Below are 18,264 nucleotides of genomic sequence, written 5' to 3' on the forward strand. Positions count from 1 at the left end.
TTGCAAAAACCCAGCTTGCAGGTGCAGCAGGTGGTCAGGAAGGCGAATGGGATGCTGGCCTTCATAGCGAGGGGGATTGAATATAAAAGTAGGGAGGTCTTGCTGCAGCTGTATAGGGCATTGGTGAGGCCGCAGCTGGAGTACTGTGTGCAGTTTTGGGTGCCGCACCTGCGCAAAGATATTTTGGCCTTGGAGGGAGTGCAGAGGAGGTTTAGTAGGCTGATACCGGAGTTGAGGGGGTTGAGCTATGAGGAGAAGCTGAATAAACTAGGCTTGTACTCGTTAGAGTTTAGAAGAATGAGGGGAGATCTCATTGAGACATATAAGATGATGAATGGGATGGATAGGATAGAGGTGGAGAGACTTTTCCCGCTCAAAAAAGACAGTAGGACTAGGGGGCACAGCCTCAAGATAAAAGGGGGGCGGTTTAGAACGGAGTTGAGGAGGAACTTCTTCACTCAAAGGGTGGTGAATCTCTGGAATTCTCTGCCCGTTGAAGTGGTGGAGGCTGCCTCGCTAAATATTTTTAAGACGCGGGTTGATGGGTTTTTGATAAGAGAGGGGATTAAGGGTTATGGGGAGAGGGCGGGAAAGTGGAACTGAGCAGCGACAGATCAGCCATGATCTTACTGAATGGCGGGGCAGGCTCGAAGGGCTAGATGGCCTACTCCTGCTCCTATTTCTTATGTTCTTCTCGAGGATGACTCCTGTTCAGGATTGTGAATTTCTCCCACATATATTCATGTGATTGGACAGGTTGATTCTTGGACACATAAGGCAGAATGTCCCATGAGGTAGTCCAAAGTTCAGAATTTGCTTAATTTTCTTTCCTCCTCTGTGTTGCTTTCCTCATTAATAAGATGTTGTGGCTCAAAGCTTGATGCAGCTTGACGGGCAAGTTGTTTCCATTTTGAACAATTCATGGCACATTCCTCCCAAACATTAATTCAATGCTGCCACACTTTAAGGAGAGTTTCAGAGTGTTTTTGAAACATTTTCTTCATCCTCCCCTGGAACATTGGCCATTCAAGAGTTGAGAAAACAGGACTTAGTGAGGGTGACCTTTTTGGCCATTCAGTGCGCAGTCTATCAAAGTTGATTTTGCAGGAGTTTAGTCTGAATTGCTTGAGGCACTGGTTTCATAAAGGACATTAGCATTTGTTTGAAGGTCCTGCCATTGAATCGAGAGAATATGGTAGAAGTATTGCTGATGGAAGTTCTCTTATGCATTGCTGATCACAGTCCAGGTTCACTGCAGTACAAAAGTGTGGTGACAACTGCTTTGTACACTAGAACATTTGATGACTTGCAAAGGTCTTTGTTGTCAAATATTCTGTGTCACAGTTTATTGAGGGAGGAGTTTCACAGCTGATCCTGTGTTGGATCACTTCATCAATGATGGTCCTTTGAGAGAGGTGGCTACTTAGATAAATAAAGTTCTCGACATATTACAGAGTCTCTCCTTCAACATATACGGGAAGTGGAATATTTGGCTAACCTGGTGTAGGTTGATGAGTTTGTTTTTGGCAACATTGAAGAACAGGCTTCGTTTCTTGTATGAAGAATTGATGAGATCGAAAGTGAAGTCAAATCTGATGCAGCGTGGGCAATATCAACACAGCAGTCATTTGCAAATTGTAGAACATATACATTTATTCTGCTTAAATTTTGTTTTAGCATAGAGGTGACAAGTTTTCCACCTAGATGGTATTTAATACAGACACTAGAAGACTGTTGATCTTTGATGAGGTGAATAGCTACTGTCAAGTCAATTGTAAATAGTATGGGGGCTATCACACTCACTTGACCCTGTTCCAGATTTTGAAAGCAGTGAGTATTGCAAGCAGTTTTGGTGTCCTTGTCTGAGGAAGGATATCCTTGTTATAGAGGGAGTACAGCAAAAGTTTACTAGGCTGATTCCTTGGATGGCAGATCTGTCATATGAAGAGAGATTAAGTCGGTTAGTATTATATTACTATATTCACTGGAGTTTAGAAGACTGAGAGGGGATCTCATAGAAACTTATAAAATTCTAACAGGGTTAGACAGGATAGGTTCAGAAAGAATGTTCACAATGGTGGGGGAATCCAGAGCGAAGAGTCATAGTTTGAACAAAAAGTGTAAACCTTTTAGAATTGAAGTGAGGAGAAATTTATTCACCCAGAGGGTGGTGAATGTGTGGTATTCACTACCACGGAAAAAAATAGAGGCCAAAACATTGTCTGATTTCAAGAAGAAATTAGATATAGCTCTAGGGATTAAAAGAATCAAGGGATATGGGGGTAAGGCAGGTCCAGGATATTGAATCAGTCATGACCAAAATAAATGGCAGAGCAGGCTCGAAGGGCATACCCCTACTTCTCGTTTCTATGTTTCAGATCTCCCTTTGTGACATTTGCAATTATTATCATCATGAAGCAATTGTAGGCTTGTGATGAAGTCTGTTGAACATACAAATCATTGGAACTCCATCTACCGAAAATCTGTCGTTTACTGAGTCAAATGCTTTGCTCAGGTAGTTAAAAGCAATGAAGAGTTCCTGTTGTTGTTCTCAACAATTTTCTTGCATTCGTCTGGCAACAAAGCCCATGTCAGAGGTTCCTCTGAAGGTCTAAAAGCACATTATACCTCCAGGAGGGTTTTCTCAGCCATAGGAAACAGATGATTCAGGAGAATGGGTGTGTTATAGTATGATTTATCTCCCATAGATCATAGAACCCTGTAGTGCAGAAAGAGGCCCTTTGGCCCATTGAGTCTGCACCGAATACAATCCCACCCAGGCCCTACCCCCATATCCCTACATATTATACCCACTAATCCCTCTAACCTCCATTACCCTGGACACAAAGGGGCAATTTCGTAGCATGGCCAATCAACCTAACCCGCACATCTTTGGACTGAGGGAGGAAACCGGAGTACCCGGAGGAAACCCACACAGGCACGAGCAGAATGTGCAAACTCCACACAGACAGTGACCTGAGCCGGGAATCAAACCCAGGACCCTGGAGCTGTGAAGCAGCAGTGCTAACCACTGTGCTACCGTGCCGCCATCTTCAAGTTATTTGCAACTACTATATTTCTGAAGTCAGGGGAGTTCTTTCTTCCCAACTCTGTAGGGTGAGTGTACCGAGTGTTGGTGTGGGCAAACCTCAGCCATAACATCAATGGGGCCACAAGCTTTAATGCTTTTCATCCATTTGATTGATTGTTGCAGCTGTCCCAGTGGTGGTTTACAAATAGATTTCACCACAGGATACTGGGGATTAGCCTGCAGAGTATCAGTTGCCACTGCAAATTCATGGTAAAGGAGTTGCTGAAAATATTCTTTCCAGTTTTGACGAACGGTATTGCCATCATTAAGAAGAGAAACGCAATCCTGTCTATTTGACCTTGGTCTATAGATGACCTGGCAGTTTCAAAACAATTTTATATGCCATGATGGTCAGCATACTATTGGACATCTCAGGCTTACTCTTCTTAAATGGTAGTTTTGTCTTTGGCCAACCTGGAGCTGTTTGGACGCTGCCTTCTTTATTTGTGACCTTGGGTTGATCTGCCAGGCAATGCAGGCTGTTCATTTTTATATCAGGAAGTCAGATATTTTAGCATTGTTTTCATTGAATAGTCGTGGTGATGGAGTTTTGATATTCTAGCCCTCTCGCTGACAGAATACTGTGAAACATGCTGTGTGATCCCAGGAATCTCATTTTAATACATTACCATGTCTTTAGAACTTCTCTCCTTGCTGAATATTCAGCAGGTACGGGCGTGACATCCCACTGGTGCCATTTACAGAAGCATATTTACGTAAGCATGAACCTGGCAACTTCACCTCTGAAGGAGATTTCAGAAGTGAATGCTCAGGTAGCCATCACTCGCCAGGGTGTTCACTGCTTAGGGGTGGGGTCCCAGAATCACCATTTTGGGGAGAGGGGTCAGGAGGGGTCACTTGCAGACCCTAGCTTCCCTTCATGTTGGGGCACCCCCTTGCTTTAAAGGGGTTGTGAAAAATGGTATGCAGGCAGCGGTTCCTATGTCCTTCTTCCTGTGTTTCTGTCCTTATCACAGCTGAGGGAGTGCCCATCTTAGTGAGGGCTGGCAAGATGATGGGTGGAGTTGAAAACGAGAGGTTCAACACTGGGGTGACTGTGAATTATGGTTCCATAAGAGGCCGGGTTGTCAGGGCAGAATGGGCGACTCAGGAATGGGCTGCACGTCCTCTCACGCAGCTCAGGGGAGGTTGACTGCATTGTGATTGGAACCCACACTCAGGCAGCTCTGTGAAGGCAAAGGGGAGAAGCTGCCCAAAAGTCCAAAACCAATTGCCAGGGTGCTTGTGTGAAATGGTAGGTTTAAATAGGTAATGGAAGGCTGCTCAACTCTGCACCTCTTGTAACCTGGCAGAAACAGGGTGCCCTCTAGAAATGTGCTGAACATACTCATTGCTGGCCTCTTACCACTCAGCTGTGCCTTGTCTGCACAAGCAGAAAACAGTTGGCTGAATAGGCACCCAGCCCCCCTTCACTAGTAGTTATGCCAATAAATTCTGTGCAGCCAAAAAGCACTGTCATTGGAGGCCACCTTTTAAATCTTTGCAATCGAGTTGCCCAAGCATTGAGCAGAAATTCCCAGAAAGGCTGCAACATCACACAGATAACACTGATGTGAACCACTAAGCAAGACATAATGGCGATGTTGTCGTCATGCACCCCAGTCAAGGTCACGATGGAATGCAACATTGAAGCCCCCCATCAGGATACAAACACTGGTCACATGCATCCACTCAAACACCCTTTAATGTGATGCTAAGGGGGGGAATGGGGAATACGGGCATTTGGTGCCATTAAGACCCTGGTGAGTCCATGCACTGCATCCTGCTGGAGTTCATGATGTAGAGATGCCAGCGTTGGACTGGGGTAAACCCAGTAAGAAGTCTCATAACACCAGGTTAAAGTCCGACTAAACCTGTTGGACTTTAACCTGGTGTTGTGAGACTTCTTCCTGCTGGCGTTGACAGGAACCAATGTGGACATGTGGCTATAATGTCCGACTGGTGGGTGTGAAGGATGTCATTGAGGCACCTACTGAATGTGCTGCCATTGGGTGGTAGTTCCAAAGGAATTGGGGGATGAGGGTCAGGACTCTCTCATGAACTCTTATAGCTCACTATGGTGTTTTCTTCTTTACAATGCATGGTCTGAAGCATCATGGAGTTGGCTAATTACTGCCACAGAGCAGCAGCAGAGACATCGATGTGCCACGGCACCTGACCAGGATCAACTGGTTCCCTGTAGAGGAGGAAGAGGCTGGGTTGTTAGCTGTTCCAGGAGCAGCACTGCAGATGTGCAGGTACCAGCCAAGGGTATTCTAATGTCAGATATTAGACACCATAGAAGGCTGCATCTCTCCGGGGGATGGTGGACCTCCTCTGCCAGATCCTGCTAGAGTTGCCACCTCATGGAATGAGAGGACAGGTACATCTGGTGACCCTTAAAGTCACAGCTGCACTGCATTTTTACACAATAGGCTCATTTCAGGGCTGCATGGGTGACCTCTGTGGTGCCATTCATGAAACACAAGGATAAATCTCCCTCAATGTGCAGGTCATCTGTGACCACATGATGCACTTCATACAGGCACGTGTCCATTTCCTAGGAAATGTCCATGACAGCTACATCATGGGGTGCTCTCAGATCTTATTCATCTTTAATGGAGAGCAGCAGCTGCAGGAATGGCTCCTCAGGGACAAGGTACCAGCGCACAGGTCACAACCACGAGTTGAGATTCATTATAAAGAACAAAGAACAAAAACAGCCCAGGAAACAGGCCCTTCAGCCCAACGAGCCTGCCAGTCCTTCAACACCATCAGTCCCCCTCTCCACCCACGACCCTTGTCTAATGTTTGATGGCCATCCAGATTGAGGGAAACTGATTTAGGGACAATTTATTCCTGCCAATCAGCCTAACAGCACATCTTTGGGGTGTGGGAGGAAACCGGAGCACCCGGAGAAAACCCACGCAAGCATGGGGAGAATGCACAAACTCCCACAGACACCGGCCCAAATCCATGTGTCTGCACAGCAATCAGTGATAGTCACTGAGCTGTCGTCTTGCCCAGTATCTGGTCCAGTTTAGGCACACACTAACGACATGAAGCACTAGGCCAATCTTGAACAACCAAGAGCAGCCCAAGTATGACCCATCGCGTGTATGCCCCTCATTGGACACAAGGCGGACCGACTTATAACCTGTGAACGAAAAGGAAAAAAAAACATTATTATTATACCATATCCATTTACCTTACCAGGGATGCCCCAATGCTAATAACCCTTATTTAAAACAATCTCCTATATCCACCCATCTCCAACCCACTCATGTGCCTGTCTAAGTTACTCTTAAAGGACTCTAGCGTGTTTGCCTCCACCACCTTACTTAGCAGAGCATTCCATACCTCCACTACCCTCTGTGTGAAAAACCTCCCTCTAATATCTGTGTTGTACCACTCCCCCCTCACCTTAAGTCCATGGCCCCTTGTCCTACGTGTCTCTATCATAGGAAATAGCTTACCTCTGTTTACTCTATCTATACCCTTCATAATCTTATATACCTCGATTAGATTCCCCCCTCAGTCGCTGTCTTTCAAGGGAAAAGAGGCCCAATTTCTTCAATCTTTCCTCATACCCCAGTCCTTCCATACCAGGCAACATCCTGGTAAACCTCCTCTGCACTCTCTCCAGAGTCTCCACATCCTTCCGGTAGTAAGGCGACCAGAACTGGACGCAGTACTCTAAATGTGGCCTAACCAACGTTCTGTACAACTGCAACATTAGACTCCAGCTCTTATATTCTATACCCCTTCCTATAAAGGCTAACATACCATAGGCTTTCTTCACCACACTCTCCACTTGCACTGCCACCTTCAAAGACTTGTGCACTTGCACCCCCAGGTCTCGCTGCGATTCTATACTCCTTACGGGCTTACCCTTTATCATATAACTCCCCCCTACATTATTCCGGCCAAAATGCATCACCTCACATTTATTCGGATTAAACTCCATTTGCCATGTATCTGCCCAATCAACCAGCCTATCAATATCCCACTGTATTGCCAGACACTGCTCCTCACTGCCCGCCAATCCAGCCATCTTGGTGTCATCAGCAAATTTGCTGATCACACCACCTACTCCCTCTTCCAAATCATTTATATACACTACAAAGAGAAGAGGTCCCAGTACTGAGCCCTGCGGCACACCACTAGTGACAGACCTCCAGCTAGAAAAGGACCCCTCCACTACTACACTCTGACTCCTCTTTGCAAGCCAGTTCTCTACCTATCTAGATACCTGACCACATATCCCATGAGCTTTAATCTTCTGTATCAACCTACCATGAGGGACTTTGTCAAACGCTTTACTGAAATTCATATAGACAACATCAACGGCTCGTCCTTCGTCGATCGTTTTTGTCACCTCCTCAAAGAATTCTACCAGATTCGTAAGGCAAGACTTCCCCTTGACAAAGCCATGCTGCATATCCTTAATCAGATCGCAACGCTCTAAGTGCGCATACATCCTATCCCTAAGAATCGTCTCCATCAACTTGCCTACCACTAACGTTAAACTTACTGGCCTATAGTTACCCGGGCTAACCCTCCTACCCTTTTTAAACAACGGTACCACGTTCGCTATCCTCCAGTCCTCTGGGACCTCACCTGTGTCCAAAGAAGAGACAAAGATTCGCGTCAGAGGCCCAGGAATCTCATCCCTCACCTCCCTAAGCAGCCTAGGATAAATGCAGTCGGGCCCCGGAGATTTATCAGTTTTAATGCCAGCTAAAAGCCCTAACACTTCTTCCCTCGTAATCGATAGCTCTTTCAATTAGTCTACCGCTCCCTCAATGACCGTACCAGACATCAAGCCCCTCTCCTTCGTGAATACCGACGCAAAGTATTCATTCAGGATCTCCCCCATTCCCTCTGCCTCTAAGCACAATTCCCCACGTCTGTCCCTGAGAGGACCGGTTTTACCCCTAGCCACCCTTTTGCTCCTAACATAGGAGTAAACCGCCTTTGGATTCTCCTTAACCCTACCTGCCAAAGCCATCTCATGCCCCCTCTTTGCTCTCCTAACTCCCCGTTTGAGATCCCTCCTACTGTCTCTGTATTCCTCCAACGCTCTCTCCGTTCCCAGCTGCTTAGACCTGACATACGCCTCTCGTTTCTTCCTAACCAGGTCTATATCTCTAGTAATCCACGGCTCCCTAATCCTACCTTTCCCATCCTTTCTCCTAACCGGCACATGCCTTTCCTGCACCCATTGCAGTTTTCCCTTGAAAGACTTCCACATGCCTAATGAGGTCTTGCCTTCCAACAACCTATCCCAGTCTGTATCCCTAAGCTCCTGCCTAATCCGGCTGTATCTAGCCTTCCCCCAATTTAGCACCCTCCCCTTAGGACAGCTCTCATCTTTTTCCATTCGTATCCTAAAGTAGACAGAGTTGTGGTCACTATTAGCCACATGTTCGCCTACCGCAACCTCAACCACCTGACCCGGCTCATTTCCCAGAACTAAATCCAGTACAGCCCCCTCTCTAGTCGGGCTATCTACATACTGTTGCAAGGATCCTTCCAATACACATCTTACGAATTCCTCCCGATCCGACCCCCCAGCTCTAGGCACCTTCCAATCCACCCCAGGGAGATTAAAATCTCCCACTACAACAACCCTGTTCTTCCTACACTTATCCAAAATGTCCCTACATATACCCTCTTCCACTGCCCGCGGGCTATCGGGCAGCCTATAGTACACTCCTAGCACAGTAATGGCCCCCTTCCTATTCCTCAACTCCACCCACAGAGACTCAATTTCCAACCCCCCCATGTTATCCTCCCTCTGCACCGCTGTGATGTGCTCCCTAACAAAGAGCGCCACTCCCCCTCCTCTTTTCAACCCTCCCCTATCACGCCTAAAACACTTATACCCTGGAATATTTAGCTGCCAGTCCTGCCCCTCCTTTAACCACGTCTCCGTCACTGCCACTACATCTAAATTCCTCGCGAACATCAAGGCTCTAAGTTCATCCGACTTTCCCGTCACACTCCTCACATTAAAACAGATGCACCGAAGACCCTCAGGCCCTCTCAGATCCTCCTTCTCCTGGGAGATTTTCCTATCATCTAGACTTACCCTGACCTCCAACTCACTCCCACTCCCAGTGCCTGAGCTGTCTCTCTCCTCCCCACCCCGCCTCCATATAATGAGGTTCAAGCTTCAGCGCACATGCTGGTTAAGCAGGAGATTGGACTTCTGAAGATGTGGTTCAGGTGCCTGGATCAGTCAGGGGTGTCCTACAAGACAGGCCCCCAGAAGGTCTCCCACATCATTGTAGTGTGCTATGCTCTCCACAAATTGGCAGTGCAAATGGGAGACCACCTAGACCTAGAGGAGATGAGGAGAATGACAAGAAAAGTGGTGAGGGTGACCATACAAAAGAGAAGGCAGAAGAACACTGAGCGATGGACAGGGCCAAACTGAGCTGATGAACTAGGGATGGTCTTATAGGTTTCAGTTCGGGGATGAGCAGGACCAGGACTGACAAGCAATCCCATCATGGGGACTAACATTTAATGAGTAAATTATGCTACCATGCTGTTTCATGTCTTCTTGTGCAAGGTGCTGAAGCTATTCGTTGGATTCTGCAGGAGAATGATGATGATTAGCACTGAGGACGGAATGAAGTTCCTCTCACCCTCAGTGGTATGTCTGACTCCTGCCCGACTAATAGCTTCACACATCTTGCCATTGAATGGGCTTATCATAGGGTTCAGAAACATGGGATGTGCAGCATCTGTTACTACAGGCCACATCCACGTCAGAGGTCTTGTGTTCACATCCATCTTACAGCTGAGGTGGGCAGCATGGAAGCACCTCGATAATCCTTGGCCTTGTGATCACTAGAGAACACTGTTAGACAGCTGCGCTTTGATGGGGGAGTGGGAGGTGAGGAGTTCGCCCTTCTGTGGATGGTGGTTGGGGGATGGGTTCCAGGCATCGTTAAATGTTAGTCCCCATGGTGGGAGAGCTGGTCAATCCTAGTCCTGCTCATCCCTGAACTGAAACCTATGAAACCATCCCTAGCTCAGTTTGGCCCTGTCCATCGCTCTGTGTTCTTTTGTCTTCTCCTTTGTATGGTCACCCTCACCACTTGACATTCTCCTCATCTCCTCTAGGTCTAGGTGGTCTCCCATTTGCACTGCCAATTTGTGGAGAGCATAGCACACTACAATGATGTGGGAGACCTCCTGAGGGCCTCTCTTGTAGGACACGCCTGACTGATCCAGGCACCTGAACCACATCTTCAGAAGTCCAATCGCCTGCTTAAGCAACATGTGCGCCGAAGCTGGAACCTCATTATAATGAATCTCAACTCGTGGTTGTGACCTGTGCACTGGTATCTTGTCCCCAAGGAGCATCCCTCCAGCTGCTGCTGTCTATTAAAGATGGATAGGATCTAAGAGCACCCCATGATGTAGCTGTCATGGACATTTCCTAGGAAATGGACACATGCCTGCATGAAGTGCATCATGTGGTTACAGATGACCTGCACATTGAGGGAGGAGGGGGGCATTTCAGTGGCAGAATTGCCTTACTGCTTCGCCAATGTGTGAGGGACGTATCACTGCCATTCTCACATTCCACAGGGATAAGGGGTCAAGCAGGCACTGTTCTCTAAGTTTGGTGGCATTAACATATAGGGTGGAGGCTCTGTGGTGAACAAAGTGAATTTTAATGACAAATATTTAATACAATGGTGACCTATCTATCCAGTGCCTATGTTTACCCGTACCCAATAACTGCATACAATTTTTAAATCTTCCTCACCCTCACGCTATGACTAGTAGGATCCCCAGGATCCATAGCTGAGGTTGAGGCGGCCTGCTGAGTTAATCTTTAGATGCGATTTAGATGCAATTGGAATGCTGGGTGTTGTATAGCTGTACGATTTCTTTAGCTGACTTCTGTTTCGCCTCAATGTTGCCCCATTTGATATTGTGATCTTAATGGATCTAAGAACACTGCAAATTTTGGATAGATACTTCTTCAGGTGACCATGCTTCTGGTAGAATGAAAGCAAACATGTAGGTATAGAAGTAGTTAGGAAGGCAAATGGTATGTTGGCTTTCATTGAGGGAGGATTTGAGTACAGGAGCAAGGATGTCTTAATGTAGCTGAAGGCAGAACATGTTTAACTAATTTAGTGGAATTCTTTGAGGACATTATGAGTGTGGTGGGTAACAGGGAACCAGTGCATGCGGTGTATCTGGATTTCCAGAAGGCATTCAACAAAGTTCCACATAAAAGACTGCTGCATTAGGTAAAGGTGCACAGCATTATGGGTAATGTATTAGCATGGATTGAGGATTGGTTCACTAATAGAAAGCAAGGAGCGGGGCTAAATGGATATTTTTCTGGTTGGCGATCAGTGACTAGTGGTGTGCCTCAGGGATCAGTGTTGGGGCCATAATTGTTTGCAATTTACATTGATGATTTGGAGTTGAGAACCAAGTGTAATGTGTCAAAGTTCATAGATGACACTAAGATGAGTGGTAGAGCAAAGTGTGCAGAGGACACTGAACATCTGCAAAGGAATATAGTCTAAGTGAGTGGATATGCATCTGGCAGATGGAGTAGAATGTTGATAAATGTGAAGTCTTCCATTTTGGTAGGAATAACAGCAAAATGGGATATTATTTAAATGGTATAAAATTGCAGCATGCTGCTGTGCAGGGGGAACCTGGGTGTCCTTGTGCATGAATCATAAAAAGTTGGTTTGCAGTGCAGCAGGTAATTAAGAAGGCAATGGTCTTTTGTCCTTCATTGCTAGAGGGATGGAGTTTAAAAACAGGGTGGTTATGGTGAAGCTGTTTAAGGTGCTGGTGAGGTCACATCTGGAGAACTGGGTACAGTTTTGGTCTCCTTACTTGAGAAAGGATATACTGGCACTGGAGGGGTGCAGAGGAGATTCACTAGGTCAATTCTGGACTTGAGAGGGTTGGCTTATGAAGAGAGACTGAGTAGGCTAGGACTGTACTTATTGGAATTTAGAAGAATGTGGGGGGATCTTATAGAAACATGTAAAATTGTGAAGGGAATAGATATGATAGAAGCAGGGGGGTTGTTTCCAGAACCAGGGGACATAGCTTCAAAATAAAGTGGAGCAGATTTAGGACTGAGTTGAGAAGGAACTTCTTCACCCAAAGGGTTGTGAATCTGCGGAATTCCCTGCCCACTGAAACAGTTGAGGCTACTTTGTTGAATGTTTTTAAGGCAAAGATAGATTTTTGAACAGTAAAGGAATTATGGTGAGCGGGCAGGTAAGTGGAGCTGAGTCCATGAAACGATCAGCCAAGATCTGACTGAATGCTCGAAGGGCTAGATGACCTACACCTGCTCCAGTTCTTTTTTTTACTGGATTTAGAAAAATGAGAGGGGGTCTAATTAAAACATGTAAAATTCTGACAGGGCTGCAAGATTGGATACAAGGATGTTGTTTTGTCTGGCTGGAAAGTCTAGATGTGGGAATGCCGGCGTTGGACTGGCGTAAACACAGTAAGAAGTCTGACAACACCAGGTTTTAGTCCAACCGATTTATTTGATAATAGACTCACAAGCTTTCGGGCTTGTGAGTCTATTATCAAATAAATCGGTTGGACTAAAACCTGGTGTTGTCAGACTTTTTACTGTGGAAAGTCTAGAGCAAAGAGTTACAATCTCAGGATATGTGGTAGGCCATTTTGATGAAATAAGGAGAAATTTCTTCACTCAGAGGGTGGTGAACCTATGGAATTATCTATACCACAGAAGGTTATGGAGGCTAACTAACTGAACATATTTAATAAGGAAATAGATAGATTTCTTGACTTTAAAGGTGTCAATGGGTATGCAGGAGCGCTGAGTATGGTGTTGAGATAGAGGATCTTATTGAATGGCAGAGCAGGCTCAAAGGGCCAAATCGCTTACTCCTACTTCTATTTTCTATGTTTCTATGTATGATTCAAACCTTTTGACCTACGCTCAGACTGGGCTCTCGCATGTTAGTCATGTGCCACCTTCAATTCTATTTTTCAAGAAGTTTCTCCTGTATTTCTGAGAAAGTGAACAAATGGTGGCTTGGCATGAATGGTTTAACCTGCCTTCCAAACATGATTTCCACTGGTGATGGATGGTAAATCCATAGCTAGAGGTTTAGCTCTTAAATGTAATATGACAGCAGCAAGATGTTGTCTTCTCTCCCTGCACTACATGATTAATGGTTTAACAAGACTGTTGTATATGGAATAGCATGTCAGGGCTGTCAAATGGCTTATGTTCCATTTAGCACATATGTCCTTAAAAGATATGCCAATATATTGTGGTGTCTTGTACAGTATGATCTCTCCATGTGTGTGATCAAACTGAATATTGTATTCATTATGTCTGTCACCGACGCACTTGAGATTTATTTCAATTGGTGGATTTCATGACATGACTACAATAATCCTACAGTGAGCTAGAAAGACCACGAGTGGGATTTTACAGCCTCTCTTGAGCAAGACCGGAAATTCCCACCCGAGGTCAACAGACATTTCTGTTGCCAACACCTCACTCGCGCCGATCCAATGGCAGGTGGGACAGTAGACTTCCGGCGTATGAATAGGAAACATATGGTGTGAAAACAGTTCAAATGTAAATCATACATAATTCTGCGTATAAGGCTGCCTCCAATGTTTAAGATAGAATGCTTTGAAAAACTGCCACTATGTGAAGGCCAACAGCCAAGTGGGAATTCAGTGGTTTCTTTACTCAGTAAATAAATCATTTTATTGATAAAATCATTCCACTAAAGGTGAGCAACCCAAAGTTTTGGTTAGGCAAACAAGTTTAGTTATCAAAGTTCATCTAGGCTGTAAAATACATCTCTCCTGTGTTTTCAGGCTGTATAGAACCTTATCTCAAATTCCCAATTACTGGTGTTAAATCTAACATTTCAACCCCATTTCATCTGGTCTACCTTGAACATTAGTTCCATCAATCCCTAAAGAGACTAGCTCTTAGGACAGGCAAGAATGCAGAGACTAAGGCCCACTCATGGTAGGTTCAGAAGATTGGATGCAAGGATCTAAGGCCCATCCAAAGTCAACAGATGTTTGGTTGCCTCTCCAAATTTTCCATCCCACCCTGACATGTCCTGACTGGAAATCACAGCCTAAATGTGGTGTAAATTCAGGAAGGAAAGAGGAAATTCCCAACACAGCCAAGCAAATTCTAAGAGACAGCAATTTCATATTCCTCTTGTAACAAATAAAGGTAGCACGAGTTTCCAGAGCACTGCCTCTTCATCAGGTGAGTGGAGAGTTGGGTTCACAAACAGGGCATATATAGATACAGACTCAATTACAAGATATATGCCCTGTTTGCGAACCCAACTCTTCACTCATCTGGTGAAGGAACAGCACTCCAAAAGCTTGTGCTACCAAATAAACCTGTTGGACTTTTACCTGGTGTTGTGAGACTTCTTACTGTGCCCACCCCTGTCCAACACCAACATCTCCACATCATAACCACAAATAAATAAAATTTATTCACTAACTCGCAATGCTATGTCCTCTCAAGTTTCAATGTACTCTGGTGACGTTATGGTTGGGAAATGTCTTTATAGTTTATTCCATAAGGTGATAGCTTTCTAGAGCAATACATTTTTCTAATAGTGTTGACAAATTTTTCTGCTTTCATGAAGATATTATGTAAAATATTTATTTATAACTTCATTGACTGGACATATGGAACTTGTTGGGAAGAATACTAAGCAACTAATATGCTTCACTTGTGAAGCACACAACCAGTTTTGTAGATACACAGGACAGCATATGACCGTGATGAGGGTGGGAGGAGCAAATGGTTTGCCTCCTCATCACCCACCCAGACCGTGGAAGCAAAGTTGCCTTGGAGCTGACTCATTCCACACCAGCCTATTCTGCAGCTATAATGAGCTTTGGGCAGGCTAAGTTGATGCAGTGTGGAACTTCCATCCTTCACTGGGGAGGAAGTCTTGCCCTCAGGTGCTGCCAGCCAATTGGATCGCACCAAGAACACTCTAATAAGCACGCAAGATAATACTCCCTTCCTGCCCTTTTAAAATTTTTTTTTTAAATGGGCTGCCCATGCTGACCCCCATATGGTGGTATGGGCAGCATACTATCCACAAGCTCTTGATAATGTATTGAAATAGTGCAGATGGATTGCTGATGTCAGCACGTGCCCACCCCCATTCCCCCTCCATTTTATAGGGAGGAGCTCAGGGATGGATGGGAAGATGGTGGAATTGGCACTGCCCTATTTTACATACCTCCAAGTGCTCTTCAACCCCCCCACCCCAACCCCTCCACCTCCCTCCAACCACCCCCCTTCCCTCCTTCACTTCTGACTGAAAACACACTTGCCAGGAGCAAATTAAATACAGCCCAAAGAATCCAGCACTCAGAGATAATGGCTAAGAGGAGTGCAGATTGAAACCAGAGGTCACATGATCCAGCCTGTGACTGAAATATGCTGGATTTGAACTAACATCACTGTTAGTTGCAATGCCCTGAGGGTGGAGGGTGACTGGTTGGGCAGGGGCTGTCCCAGTATCCAGTGGGTGCAGGGGATGCCATGCCAGGCTGTGAGACAATGTGGGACTACAGGGCATCCACTGCTGGAACTGCATGGGGTGAGCACTTGGGTGTCCCCTGCCAGTCAGGGGTCTGGCACAGGCATGGGGAATTGGGGATCACCTATTCAGTGGGCCAAAGGGCAGGAAGTATTCCTGGAGGAGGCGGAGGAGAAGTATGGCCAGACACTCCTGAAAGGCAAAGGCCAGGAGGATATGGAGGAGGAAACCGAGAAGTAGCCAGCGAATGGAGTACACGTGGCAGCGAGGGTCCGGCAGGACAGTGCAGTGAAGGAGGCTCTCATTGCCATAAGGTATTCCAACTAGGCCAGTGCCCTATGTAGACTCTTACTCTGAGCCCCTCTGTATTTGGTCAGGTGTGGTCATCCCTGTGGGAGGCAAATCACAGATAGGACAGTCTCAGCTGTGGGTTTCAATAACATTTATTGGTGTGATTAACAATGGATATTACCTTCTCCCTAATTAAAGTGCAGTCCTTCATCCATGCCCTCTTGCTGACCCTGCAACTTAATCTTACTGCTTCTTACCTCTACATCTAACTGTATATCACAGGTGCAGGTAACCAGCTGCATTACACGCTGTGTGACCTGTGATGCCTCTGGCAGGCATTCCCTGGAGAGCTGTGATCTGGAGGGCCCCCGGCCAACTTTCTGGTGTCACAGATGTATCTGTGCCACCTTGTTCATCCTGCTGCCCATGAGAAGTATCAGTATAAGGAAGAGTGGAATTGGAAGGCACAATGATGGCCAGAGTTTCTTGGGTGGAAGGCCCTGGCAAAGGCCCCAGCCTTTCTTCCTCCCTTGGGGTGCCAATGGGCCCCAGGAACACTCCATGGGACAGCAGAATAGCTGGAGTGAGCTCCAGAAGCCCTGGCATAACCTGGTTCTGCCAGTCCTGGAGGCTCAACAATGGCCCATAACAGGAGGGAGCAGGAGAGAGCAGGAGAAAACAGGAGAAAGGGTCCTGTAATAAGTCCTCGGAGGCACAAGTCCTTTCACCAAAATCCCTTTATTTACAAGTCTGACAGCAGCATACAGAGTGCTTTCTGATATTAGTCTACACCAGGAATCCCAGAGGCATTGGCACTCCTGGTTAAGTACAAAGCATGAGGCTTCCTGATTGGCCCATCAATTTGGCCCTTAATCAGGGAGTTCATATTCGATCAGGCCCACCTCAATTGCCTGATTAAAGCTGTTACACTCATCCCCTCCAAAGTCCAAAGAATTCCCATGGCCCAACCACCTCTTTTCCTCCGCTTCCACACTGGGTCCAGATCCTCCAATTCGGCTTCTGATGTTGAGGGGGGTGTATTAGCTTGGCGTCCATCTCCTCCGCAGTGAGTGCCGGAGGGCTGGTTTGCCTTTTCCTCTGGCAGTAGGGGAACAGCCACTACTTTGTCTGCCATGTCCATTTCGGACTCTGAGGTTCCCATCAGTGGTGCTGGATAGGCGGGGTTGGCCAGTTGAGGGGGACTCTCCTCAGCCTTCAGCCTGCTGGGCCAAATCGGCTCAGGAACGGGCGGCCAAATTGAGGTCCATGCCTGGTCCAGGTGTTTTCTTGAGACGGCCTCACCCACCCAAATCTGGTAGGATACCAGTCCCATCTTGGACCTGACTGTCCCCACTATCCATGCAGGCCCATTTGAAAAATATCTAACCCAGACTTTCTCACTGAATTGCCTCTCTTGGCATGTTGTCATGGGCCCTGCATTGGGCCTCCTGGTGTTTTTCCACCATTCCCTCCCCCAGGGTTTGTGAATAGCAGGCTGAGCCTGGTGCAGAATCATCTGTACATGAATAGTTCCACCGGAGCTATTCCCATGACGGCATGTGGGGTTGTCCTATAATCAAATAGCCAGCAGGAGAGTTTAATGTCTATTGACTCCATTGGCTGTTTTTTCAACCCAGCTTTTAAAGTCTGGACAGTTCTCTCTGCCAGCCCATCTGACGCTGGGTTGTCAGGTGCTGTCCTGGTGTGTCAAATCCCATTACACTTTATGAATCTGGTGAACTTTTGGCTGGTGAAAACTGATCCATTGCCTGAGACTAGCACCTCTGGAATTCTGTGCATTGAAAACGATACCTTTTGATGGTCGCCTTTGTGTTTGCTGAGTTCAATTTGTAGACGTACAACCATTTTGAGTAGGTATCTACTATTACCAAAAACATGGGCCCCATAACCGGGCCCACAAAATCAATGTGAAGTCAAGATGATGATCTACCAGGCCATTTCCATGGGTGTAGCAGGGCTGCCAGTGGCACCTTCTGCCCTTGTTGACATTCCTGGCACCAGCCCACCAATGCCACTATATCTGCATCCAGAACCAGTCACCAGATATAGCTCCTGGCCAACTTCTTCATTCTGGACATTCTGGGGGTGCCCATCTTATAATTTGGCCAGTACGGCCCAACAGCCCTGACTTGGGACTATGACCCATGCCCTTCATAGCAGTATCTCTTCTTCTGCAGTGATATGCTCTCTTCTGGCTCCAACGGGGTGGAATTGTGACTGGACTGGTCTTTCCATTTTCCCTGTTAAGACCAGGTGTTTTACTTT

At 46.4% G+C, this 18,264-nt stretch overlaps 1 long non-coding RNA gene across 2 annotated transcripts in view; it reads right to left on the minus strand.

Annotated features, from left to right (window-relative positions):
- Positions 1-699: 699 nt before the first annotated feature.
- LOC145350857 (uncharacterized) overlaps positions 700-18,264 on the minus strand; it is a 150,302-nt gene continuing 132,737 nt past the window's right edge. For both annotated transcript variants that reach the window (XR_013888250.1, XR_013888251.1), the window contains one exon: positions 700-1,934. This is a non-coding gene — a long non-coding RNA (uncharacterized LOC145350857). The remainder of the gene's footprint in view (positions 1,935-18,264) is intronic.

Source organism: Carcharhinus amblyrhynchos, chromosome 12 (assembly GCF_965287045.1).
Source record: "Carcharhinus amblyrhynchos chromosome 12, sCarAmb.v2.hapA, whole genome shotgun sequence".
Lineage (NCBI taxonomy): Eukaryota > Metazoa > Chordata > Chondrichthyes > Carcharhiniformes > Carcharhinidae > Carcharhinus > Carcharhinus amblyrhynchos.